The sequence below is a fragment of the Haemaphysalis longicornis genome, unplaced genomic scaffold (genome assembly GCF_048455015.1).
Source record: "Haemaphysalis longicornis isolate Haplotype H1 unplaced genomic scaffold, Haemaphysalis longicornis Haplotype H1 scaffold_5, whole genome shotgun sequence".
NCBI classification, from domain to species: Eukaryota; Metazoa; Arthropoda; class Arachnida; order Ixodida; family Ixodidae; genus Haemaphysalis; species Haemaphysalis longicornis.
Genome location: NW_027526385.1, coordinates 72,345,236 through 72,357,339, shown reverse-complemented (window position 1 = coordinate 72,357,339; position 12,104 = coordinate 72,345,236). Strand labels below are relative to the sequence as shown.

At 48.2% G+C, this 12,104-nt stretch overlaps 1 protein-coding gene across 2 annotated transcripts in view; it reads right to left on the bottom strand.

Annotated features, from left to right (window-relative positions):
* LOC144138429 (receptor-type guanylate cyclase Gyc76C-like) overlaps window positions 1–12,104 on the bottom strand; it is a 326,776-nt gene that overhangs the window by 159,241 nt on the left and 155,431 nt on the right. The window lies entirely within an intron of this gene.

The window sequence follows — 12,104 nt, the reverse complement described above, 5'->3', positions numbered from 1 at the left end:
ATTTGGAAATCGCGATTAAAAGGAGCGGTTCTTGGTAAGATGATACAAGCGATCGTGAAGATGGAGTAGAATAGTGTACATTTCTCTCGCAAACCATGTATCGGTATACGCTTAGCGTTTACTTTGTGCGCGAATAATCGCCGCGTGGATTTTTTCTTCGTTTGCGATTTGGGTCTTTGAAGGTTTGACAATCGATTGGACGCCCATTCAGCGAAGTGTGGGCACACTTTCGACCGCAATTTTGATTTCAGAAAGTTTTCGCACTACTTTCACCTTTCACCTTTAAGAAGGAGCGGTAAAGTTTCTCTGGAGTGCACGTCTTCGAGCTCATATTGAAGCGAGCGTTTCCTGTAGCGCAGTACCACGTGTAATTTCTAAATACATTGGTGCAAATAATTTTCATTTGGCACTGAAGTTACTCAAGGCTGAAAGGCAGCGCCACGTAGTGTCCGAACGTGACACTACCGCGCATGCGCAGACAGCTCCGTCGGTTTTCACTGCGTCATTCAAAAACTCCACACAAGAATGGGAAAGACTGTGCTGTATTATTGTTTTAGCTTGCTACAGAATTTTAGAAATCTTCGTTATCTCACGTGCAGTTAAAAGTATGCTGCCGCACGGCTCAGTGTCAGGGTTGCCAGCATTCCTTTTGACAGCGTACTTGAGGCTGGTAAGATCTAAAAATTCCGCTTTCAAACATCCTATCAGGGAAAACGTTTCGGTTCAAGGTGTTTTAAGTAATGCCCTTTCATTTGGAATACGTAGCATATACTCCACTAAAATCGGTTGTCTGTCCCTTTAAAGTGGTTACTTCCCTCCAGACTACTCAGGAGACCACATTGCCTATCCCCCATGTCACTTTCCAAGATATTACTCAATATTTCCGGCCTGAACAACGCTTCCGTTCCCCGCATTCTAAACGCCCAGAAGAAGAAGAGTCACTGCTCCGCCAACTGCGAAGCAATACCTTCCTTCACTTATAGTCCGCCTCCATCGTAAGTTTCTTACTCAATCTCCTGTCGAACGCAAGTTCTGGCTACAAGCCGGCACTCTTCCTCATGTAATAATACAGTGCAAGGAGAGCCGTCAACCTCCCCTTTCCCATCCTACCGCTGAGCTGCGGGAGAACCTGTGACCAGCGCCGATGTGGACGTCCGGATACTTCTGGCCTCCAAAGCGAAGGCTACCGGCTGATCACATTGAGTCTTAGAGTGAGGAATCACCCAATAAAACATTTTTTCACTGTTATTACTACTACTGCTGCAGGCGCCAATAGATAACCTAGATTCCCCTCCATCCAATCCAAGATAATCCAAATCCATCCAATAAAGTTAATCTGAATCCATCCGATCCAAGATAATCCAAGTTAACCCAAAATCTCAATCCATCTAACCTAAGTTAATAAAAACCTCAATCTGTCCAATCCAAGATAATCCAAAACCAGCCAATGAAGTTAACCTAAATTCACCCGATCCAAGAAAATCCAAGTTAATTGTAGCCTGAATCACTCCAATCCAAGTTAATCCAAATGTAAACGCATCCAATCCAAGATAAAACAAATTCACCCAATCCAAAATAATCCAAAAAGTCAGAAAGCGCACAGCTGTTTGCTCCACTCCTCGAGCTCTTGTTGCATCCGTAGTGGCTATTGTTAGAACGGCTGTCCTTTTGATACTCTTGTTAGAGGGGACTGCTCTTTAAGTGGCACCTGCAGCCCTCGGCTACTAAAAGGTCTATTACTGCGCCGTTTTACGGCGCAGAGTTTGATAAAGACTTCTCATAAAATAACCCGGAGCGGGGGGCAGATGCAACGCCCGCGCGGATGCACACTGTTCGACCCCTCGCTGAATTCGCGCGGTGAATACGAAAACAGTGTTTACGAGAGCACTGACCCCGGGCTACAAACTCCGCGCGCGAGCGCGCCGAAGCGTGCAGATGAGGCCCCGTAGGGAAGGTTTTTCTGACGACGACAAAAGAGACTCCTCCGCGCCGTCCATGCGCCTCGTTTGTTCCAAACCATGGCACCCCCCTTCCTTCCGGAATCCGCTCTAGCTCGTTGCTCGGTCCTCCTCAGATTCCACGAGGTCTTGCGCCGGAAGAGCGCGAATAACTCGAATGCTTGAAGAATAGAAACCCTCGTGGAACTCCTACTCAAAATACACCCGAGAAAAAAATCCTCTCGAACGACTTTGCTGCGGGTGAAGCGGAACGCGAAAGCATTCTTCTCGACATTCGAGGCACAATGCGCAGCACGAAGGGCCACAGAATAGCGGTATGCGGCAATAGGCAAAGAACTAATATATATATATATATATATATATATATATATATATATATATATATATGTGTGTGTGTGTGTGTGTGTGTGTGTGTGTGTGTGTGTGTGTGTGTGTGTGTGTGTGTGTGTGTGTGGAAACAAAACATAACTCACAAACAGCGCGAGAAAATAAGGTAAGTAAAGACAGCGACACACGAGAGAACATCAAAAAACTGAAAGTTTACTGGTGTGTCAGGAAGAGGACTTCCTTTCTTCAATGTTTTTCTCGTGTGTTTCCGTCTTTACTTACCTTACATTATATATATATATATATATAACAGCTTCCCTGAACTCACAAATCAAATAAAAAGGCGCAAGAGGGAACTTTAAGGTTCACGCGTTTCTTCGCTCAGCGATGCCCTTTTCCATGAGTCTCCTCAAGATTTGCGCTCGTGGAGTAAGAACATTTTCGGATTCCTTCAAAGTCCCTCTCTCCACCAAAAGAATCCGGGAAACCGCAAAAGGATCCAATGACAGGTCAGCACAGGCTCACTGATCCAGACGTGGTTTCTTTGTTGTCCATACAGCCACCGCTTTACTTGGTTATTGAAGCGGAAGCTTTCTTGGTAGGACCGATGGCGTTCTCTCAAAAAAGCTAATGCATTTCCCCATAGATCGGTTGGCCGACCGGAAAGCTCTGAAAACATCCGTGGACACACGGCGTGTGCGTGAAACTATGCTTCCATTGTGTCGATACGGCTACTTCAAAATCATGAAAGAGGGACGGTTCAAGATAAGACGATAGACGCATCGATCACGAAGGAGTATTACAATAGTATACCTTTATCTCGTAAATCACGTATCGGTATACGTTTATGTCGTTCGTAGATGCGTTTACTTAAACCGCGAAAAATGGTCGCATGGGTTCGTTCGTCGTTTGCAATTTGGGTAAGAGGGTTTGGCGATCGATTGGACGCACTTTCGGCGAAGGTTGATTGATTGATTGTAGGTTTTAACGCGCCGACGCGACGCACGCGATGAGGCGCGCCGTAGAGGAGGGCTCCGGATTAATGTTGACCACCTGGGGATCTTTAACGTGCGCCGAAATCTCGTGCACACGGGCGCTTTTGCTTTTCGCCTCCATCAGAAAAGTGGCCGCCGCGACCGGGAATCGAACCCGCGACTTCGGCGAAGGTTGGACGCACTTTTACAGAAGGTTATGACGCGCTTTTGAGGTGATAAAGCTTCCGCGCTTCTCTCAAATGACTTTCGGAAGGGACAGGAAAGTTTATTTCTGGTTATAGAATGTGACTTACGCACGGCCCCTGCGAAAAACTGGTCGCACGTACATCATATCCTTCCTTCCGATCGTGAACGCCACCATCAGGATCGCAACAGCCATCGCCGTCATAGCACTGAATTAACAATGCCCCTGTAAAAATCTCAAAAGTCTATTTGTGAACGAATATGACTTCCCCACGGTATCCAGCACGTCGACTCCTTACAAAGTCCCAAGACCCAAAGCTACCAGCAGGATTTGGGTCTGGTGAAGAGACAGATGAATAGTAAGCCCCTATTAGTAATTGAATAGTAATTCCTAATGATTATTACACAGGAGTAGAACAATAATTAGTAAATAGCAATTAGAATAGTAAGAAGTACAGCTGGCACAGTTCAGTCTGCTCTCTCTCTCTCTCTCTCTCTCTCTCTCTCTCTCTCTCTCTCTCTCTCTCTCTGCGAGTGAGTGAGTGAGTGAGTGAGTGAGTGAGTGAGTGAGTGAGTGAGTGAGTGAGTGAGTGAGTGAGTGAAACGCTTCTGGCTATTAAAACGTGGCGCCTAGGTATACGCATTCGAAACAGTAAGTTCGCTCAAGCAAACGAAGAGCTCCCACAAGAGTCGGCGCCCATACTACATTCGACAAAATTTTACGGCAAATTCCAGGTTTAATCCTTTCGATGGGAGCGGCAAAAACGCAGCGTTCGATTACCGTCGATGTCTGTACGCACACACGCTGCTACTCATTCGGGCGAGGCCGACAGGTCATGAAGACGAATGAATGAATGAATGAATGAATGAATGAATGAATGAATGAATGAATGAATGAATGGTCGCCTTCGCGACAAAGGATGGTGATCGTACTCCATGAACGGGACGACGACGTCTCGCTCATCTGCCATTCAAAACGACAGCTGTGAGGTCTAAACATCGCGCTGCGCATGTGCCGTTCCCTTCTCTAACTCTAGCTACGCCGTTCGCGCTGTTTTCTTCCCCCAATCATAAACTTCGACAAACTCACCCGACCATCCACTCTACTGTATATATATAGTAAAGTAAAATCGGGCCTCCCATCGCTCTTTTACAGTGACGACAGAACTTAGCGGGTTGAAACACCAGCCGATGGGGTGGTGTATTTCCATGCCGAACTGATTCGACGGCGTCTCTGGTCATCGAACCGCTGATCAGTGGTCGTCGTTCGCCACGTGCCACGACGTTTTCCTTGCGTCGGGTTTGTTTCTCTTCTCTCTTCCGGTGTTTTTTGCGCGCAGTTCCAAACACCTGGGCTGTGAGGCGTATCGTAGTCGAGGGCTCCGCATTAATTTCCACAGCCCAGGAATCTTTAGCGTGCGCCGAAATCTCGGACACACGGGCGTTCTCGCTTTTCGCCTCCATCAGAAAAGCAGCAGCCGCGGTAGGGATCAAACCCGCGTCCTTGGGCCCAGTAGCACAACGCCTTGGCCACTGAGCCACGGCGGGGGGTGAGACAGACGTGGTAAACGAGCTCAATTCGCGAAGGGAGGAGGAGGAATGCATTTAATGATGAAGAGAAGTCAGCCTATCAGCGATATCGCCTTTCTACTCCACACGAACATGAGATGTGCGAAAGTGAAAGGAAACGAAGACACAAAAACTCATACAGACACTACAAAAGCAATTAAGCACACAAACTGACAGACGCAGGATCACGCACACAGCGCATAAACAGAAGTGAAGTTAAGGCAAACATTCACAGAGTTTCGTTCAGGCCGGAGTCACGGAGAAATGACACCAAAGCCCGTGTGCTCCGTGTTGCCGCGGCAGTTGAGTGCCATGGACCAATGGCGTCGCAAAGCTTCAATGGTGCATCAGCACGCAGTCCCAAAGTTGTCTTCCAGGTTAGTCGCGGGGTGTCATAACGGGGACACACACACACAGTACATGTTCTATGTCCTCACGGACTCTGCATACTTGACAGTGAGGGGAGGCAACTCGGCGCGTCTTGTGCAGGCAGTGGCTGGTAAACGCGACGCTGAGGCGAATGCGGTGAACGACTGCTTCGTTGCGCTTTCCCAGGCCACACGGCATTCGAAAAGTGCAGACGGGATCAATTCTGTATAATGGCTGATAATTTTTTGTTCCGTCCGTCGTCCATATGGAGAGTTGTGACTGCCGCGCCACGGAGTACGCAAGTGTCGAATTCGCGAATTGCTGCTTTGTGATAATTAGGGTTATTTCAATTTGCGATAATTGAGGCTATCTTCGCCGAGGCAAAGTAACCCTAAAGTCACAGCAAGGCGGAGCCGCAGTATCGCTACCCCATATGCGCTTGCAATGCAACGCACTCCGCAGCCTGCCACCGTTCCAGGTCGTACGCATTTCGAGTGCCTCTCTCTTTTAAAGCGAAGTTTTATACGGCTATTGTGATGAAAATACGATGGTCCCGCGTACGCAGAAAACTCCTCCGGCGCAATCCAATGCGTGTGCGCCAAAAAAAAAAAAAAAAAGAACAGGTTGGGGGAGGTGTTGGAGAAAGGAGAGAGAGAGAGAGATAGACTGGCTGGGTACTATAACACCCTCGCGTACTATAACACGACGTACTATAACACTCGCATCTGGCGACACTACTAAGTTGGTAATTGAGAGAAACACAACGGTAAACAACGGCCGCACGTTGCATCTCCGGTGTTTAACCATCTGTGCGGAGCGCACGGGGTTATTTGTTTTTCTCATTTCCTCGCTCGAAGAGACAACGCGTGGGTTTGAGCGACCTGTTGGTAAACAGCGTACTGTTTACACCTCGCGATCTCAGCTCCCGGCGCCTCTCGACACTGTTCGAGCGCAGCTGTTGCCCCGCTTCAAAGCGCCAGCAACAACCGTCGCCGTCGTCGCGAAGACGCTTTCTCAACGTTTCGAGCAGCGGCGAAAAAGGCGCGACGGCTACACGACTCGCTGCAAGCAGTCGACACGTCGTGACCGCGGAAGATGGAACGACAGCCAGCTGTGTATAGCCTTGCGTCAGCCCAACACCTCCTAGAAAGAACAGAAGGCCTGCGCACTACTTTAATTCACATTCGTCTTCTCTAGTGTCCAGTCAATCACTGTCCCTATCAGGTCGAAGTCATAGCTTTGTTTAAAAGCATACTACAAACAACTTACTGTACAAGGTTTGGGTAGGGACGCAGTGCGAGGGCCTTCAGAGAGGTAGAAGGTGTTTGCGCCCCAGACGTGGGCGGAAGGCGGGGGAGGAGGAGACGGGTTATCGAGAGGCGCAGGGCGAGCAGGGTCGACAGGCGAGATTCCTGCTGGGGCGGAAGGCTGGTATCTATAGTTAGTCGATCGGCTCGCGGGAACGTTGCCGGAGGAGCCCAGGAGTCTACCACACGCAGAAAGAACGAATCGGGCCGAAATATGCGCAAGTGGTTATGTACGCAGTAGTTTACTGTCGCCAGGTAGTAAACCAGGTAGCTTTACAAAAAATCTCGCTTTCTACACTGCGGCTCATGCTCGCCATTGCAGTGCAACAAATGAAAATTATGTCCGCTTTTAGCGAAACATTTGCCTGCCCGAGGACTTGGTTGGAACGGCGGTTAGCTGCACATTCGCCCCGTCCATTTCGCCTGCCTTGTCCGGCGCCTTCCTTGTCCACGTTGTTTTCTTCGCTCCCGGTCGGAAGTTCGCTGTTATATATCCAATCTGCGCAACTGCCTGACACAATAGCGCGGAGAGGAGAAAAATAAAACCTCGAATAAGGAAGAGGTACATTTAAAGGGCCCCGCCACACTCTTTTCAGCTCTGTTTTTTTCTAAATCCCTAATGCTTCCAGAACGTAGTTAACAACACAACCGGTTCAAAGAATAAGGGGTCACAAAGTACACCTTAGACAGAAATTTTTGCTATGTGCCCGCCAGCTAACCTAGAAAATTGCTCAAACAATTTTTCTCTGTTTCCCAGTCTTGGTGTTCTTCGAGCGGTCGAGTGACGTCATTACAGCGGCGCAGCGGCTATTGGCCGATTTTCTTTCAGTTGCAGCAATGAACGCATTCGATAGTCACTTCTAAAAAAAAAAAAGTCACGAAAGGGAAGCAGTAACGGAAGGTGAGTCTGCTGCAACGAGGAAATCACGCAGTACCGCCCAGTGCTGGCGATAACTATAGCTTTCGCAGTGCTTCCAGACGTGAAAAAAAAAAAAAGAGTGAAAGCATTTATCGAAATTGTTTCAGGGCCCCTTTAAAGAGGGGTGAGGGCAGCCCCGGTCACGTGACATTATATTTACACTCCGCTCATAACAGAGTCAAATAACACCCGAGTCAAACTAGCGCATTTGCTGTTCTCGATTCTAAGCACCCGCCGAATCTAAGCACCCTCCCCTACTTTCGGGGGAAAAAAATTGGAAAAAAGTTTGCCTGCGAATATATGTACCCCTTTTTATAAGCAACCTTCGCAAGGTGGATTTTAGACGCATGGAAGCGGGCCCGAGTTGACAATGTGGCCAAATCATTTATGAAGTTTACAATTACAAACTACTTCAACGGAACAGAAGACGACCTGCTGAGGGATACTGTGAGGGCGGCACAAGCGGCACAAAGGACTCGAATGGTATAGGGAGGTTGACTGAGTATCATATGTAGGCGGTGGATTCACTGCATGTACCTATGTTTCTTTTGAATGTTTGCAAAATCGAACATTATTCCTTCCGCCCGTCTCGTCAAGATACGGCCACGAAAAAAAAAAAAAGTGGCGTGGAAGGTGGTAATTAAGGTTTTTCAAATCTAAGCATCAGCCCTAAGCACTTTGGGCATCGAGATCGTGGAAAATAGGTGGTGCTTAGAATCGAGGAAATACGGTACATTCCAATTCAACAAAGTTCATCCGATTCCGCTACGGCTTTTGTATAGGGCGGCTGATAGCTTCGCCATTCCCTCGCCATGTCCATACTTTTTCTGAACTCCGCTCTCGTAACTTAAGAAAATGGTTTTACACGCAAAGATGAACTTGACGAACGAAAAAAGAAACGCGCCAGCTTTGAAACACAACTGTCTGAAAAACGCGACTTACCGGGGTCGTCGTTCACTAGATCCAATCTATTTTGTTAGGTCTAAGTATATAGTTATTTTTTCTTTGTTGTTGCTGTTGTCAACATGCCTTAAGTGGCCTTGATTGTATATATAGTGTTTCAGCACCTGCGGAGCTCAATAGCCGTTTTGTAACCATGATTTTAGCGAATAAAACATACATCAAGTGAAAGCACGGTTAAGCGTTGACTGTTTCAAGATGTAGGTTCACTTTTGAGTGCCGTATTTTTGCGCGTATAACCCACCCGTGCATATAATCCGCACCCCAACTTTCAGCCTGCCGGAAAAGAAAAAAAAGATACTCGCGTATTGCCCGCACATTTGATACAGAAAAGGCTGCACCAAAGCTACTGCTCAAGCTACACATCACATACTATGTAGACAGAAAAAGCGTATATTTCGCAAGTAGTATACACTGACTGCAAGGCGAAAGTCACAATTCACTCAGTATCACTGCTCTCGCTAGAGTAAGGCTTATTAGTCATCACTGTTACTGCGTACGAGCTTCACGGCACAGCGTGCACTGCCGCTGAGCTGCACTAAAGGAAAACCCCGTGTATTATTTACACCCCTACTTTGACATTGAAATTTTCGCATTTTTCATGCGGGTTATTGGCGCGAAAATACGGTATTTTTGTGGAGAATGCCGGCCCGTCAACAGTGCCCAATAAGCTGCGAAAACGCGTTTCGGAGGCATTTGGATGAGTAGAATGTGTTCGGCGATGCGCCATCGATTGGAATGCAATTTCCACCCGGTGGTGTTGAGGAACGTCGTCGGGGAAACATAACGGTGACAGTTTAGTAGAATACCGAAAACAAGGTTCTAACTCATTTGGCATTATAGCGAAGAACCGGGATTTCGCGCGGCGAAGCGACGAGCAAAATTAAATTCCAATATATATTTGGGAAGCTCATTTTGGGCATCCGAAAGGGCAATAAAAAAATTGGCGCAGCTTGTGCACTAATGGTGCAAGGCTGGAGAAACAGCAGAGCTGGCAGCCCCTCTTCCTTTCAATCAATCAATCAATCAATCAATCAATCAATCAATCAATCAATCAATCAATCAATCAATCAATCAATCAATCAATCAATCAATCAATCAATCAATCAATCAATCAATCAATCAATCAAAGTTTATTAGTTACACGATCTAATATCAAAGACCTGGATATATTGCGCCCCCAATTTATTTCCAAAGTTACCGCTGAATGTTCTCCATGACTGGCAGGCCCGGATCGTTTCGTCCGCAGCTTTTCACATCTCTCCCGAAGTGGACCGCGTTAGCACGCGCCAAAACCTGCGGCAAGCGGATTCGCGAACTCAGCGCCTGTGGCGCAAACTCGGCGTCTGTGGTCCCCACTTCGGGCCCGAACGCACGCGAACTGGCGAGGAGAACAGCACGCGAGAGTGTTCTCGAAGGTCGAGCTGGCCGACTCGTGGCGCTCCTCCTCACGAGGGGCACGATCGCCCGCGCTCCGTTTTTTTCTTGGTTTTTCTAGAGCTCCTCTCGTGGCACAAGCGGATGTGCAAGCCTGGACGCCGCCGGACGCTCCTAACGAGGCGCAAACTCACGTGCGCAATATGTTTTCTCTGTATTTATTTATTTATTTATTTTCTGGTGACGCTCGACGGCGGAACTGAAAGCTCAACCAGCTCTGCTGTTTAAAAGCAGCGCCAGGGGAGGGTGGGCCTCTGCCGCAAGTGTAATACGAGCCAGTTTGAGAGGTGACGGCACACCGATGGTGGCAAACAGGAGCATCCTGGCTAGCATAGGAACATGCTTCAAAGGGTGCTGTACCGGGATGATCAAGTGGTGACGGGTGCGGCTGCAAAGCTCGACGGAAGTTCAACAGAAGTTCGGGAGCAGACCAACAGAAGGTCTAATTCTGGGCTGGGCTTTCGAACCCGCATTCTTAGAGATAGAGAGAGGGAGACAGAACGATCTTTAATGAAGTCTGGCGATGCAAGCCGGGCTAAAATACCCAGTTGATGACGTGATGAAGATGATTGCGATGATGTTCAAGAACTTGATGCGCACAGAAACGGCGAGTTATTCACAGCGACTGGTCTACACCTGTGTGTTGCGGGTACTCTATCAGAGCTTTTGTAGCCTGTAAAGCACGTTTGGGACAAGCCCATGGTCCTAAAACGTCCGCTCGGCCGCTCATATTTCAGCCGGGGTATTCGGTATGGCAAAGGGATCATAATGAAAAGGGGGGCGCTAAGCAGACAAAGACGAAGTAAGAAACATACACCACATACAGGCGCCATGAACCATGAACCAAGAAAACGCATGAACCAACTAGCTCAACAAGTTGAACCACAGCGCAAACGACGAGACAAAGGACGCACCAAGCTGGACGCTCAGCGCTTCGTGTGTCCTCTTGCTATCGTTCTTTGTCTCGTCGTTTGCGCTGTGGTTCAACATGCATCACCATATCGCCCTAGTTTTCACATTGCTTAGCTCAACAAGTTTTCTTAAGTCAAAGGTATCAAACTGTGTAATAATATTAGCACCGAAAGTTGGTGTCAGTGCCCCTTTAAAGGAGTACTGACACGAAATTTCTCGCTTTCAGTTTTTATGCTGTAAAGAATACCTATTGGCCCAGTAATTACGAAAACCGAACCGAAAGCCGTCAGCCGCCAACACAGAATTAATTATAGCACGTTTATTGCAACCAATTTCAAATTTGGTCGCCGCGCGGGAAAATGGCCGTTCGAAGGCCAGCCTGCATGCGGACAGCCTTACGTCACGGTCTCACCCGTGACGTCAGGGACGTTTTTCTTTCCTCCATGCGTTCGCCGCATCGTCTGCTACGATTGCACATGGTACGCGACTCGCCCGCGCAGTCGACATCTCGTCTGAATCTTCAGACTCGGATGAGTCACTGCCACCCGACAGACAGAACAACTTTATTTGGCCAGGCGATTAGGCCGGCGATGTCTTTGCCGTCGTCCGTTTTTTAATATCATTGCGGCTCGAACCCGCGCAGACCGTGATAGCAACAGCTTGTCGCCACTCTTCTAATCAATCTGATCACGAAAAAGAAGCTCTACATGCGAGAAACTAGAGGTTAGTGTGTTGAAAATTGTGCTAGGAGTTGTTATAAGCGCTGAATTTAAAAGTGGCGTTCAGGTATTTGCCGCGATGGTAAGCCTACGCTGACCAGCAGCGGAGGTTCGGCGCTCCGACCCAGCACTGTCGGCACCACGGTGCGGCGAGCGGTCGAAAGATGGCGCCACCTGCGCGCTAGAATCAAAACAGGCCGCGGCAGATGTCTTGGTCACCGATCGCAGAAACGGAAATTATTGCCAAAATAAAGCTTCATATGCGAAAAAGGGGATGATAGTGTGGTAAAAAGTTGTGTAAGGGATGGTCATTCGCAGTTGTACAGATACCAGCGATCAAATAGTCGCCACGATACTAAGTTTCCAACACCCAAGGTGACCCGCGCAACCCCGAGCCCGCTGGCTTGGGCGACAGTTCTTGCGGCCGCCGGCGTGCACGAACTCCACGA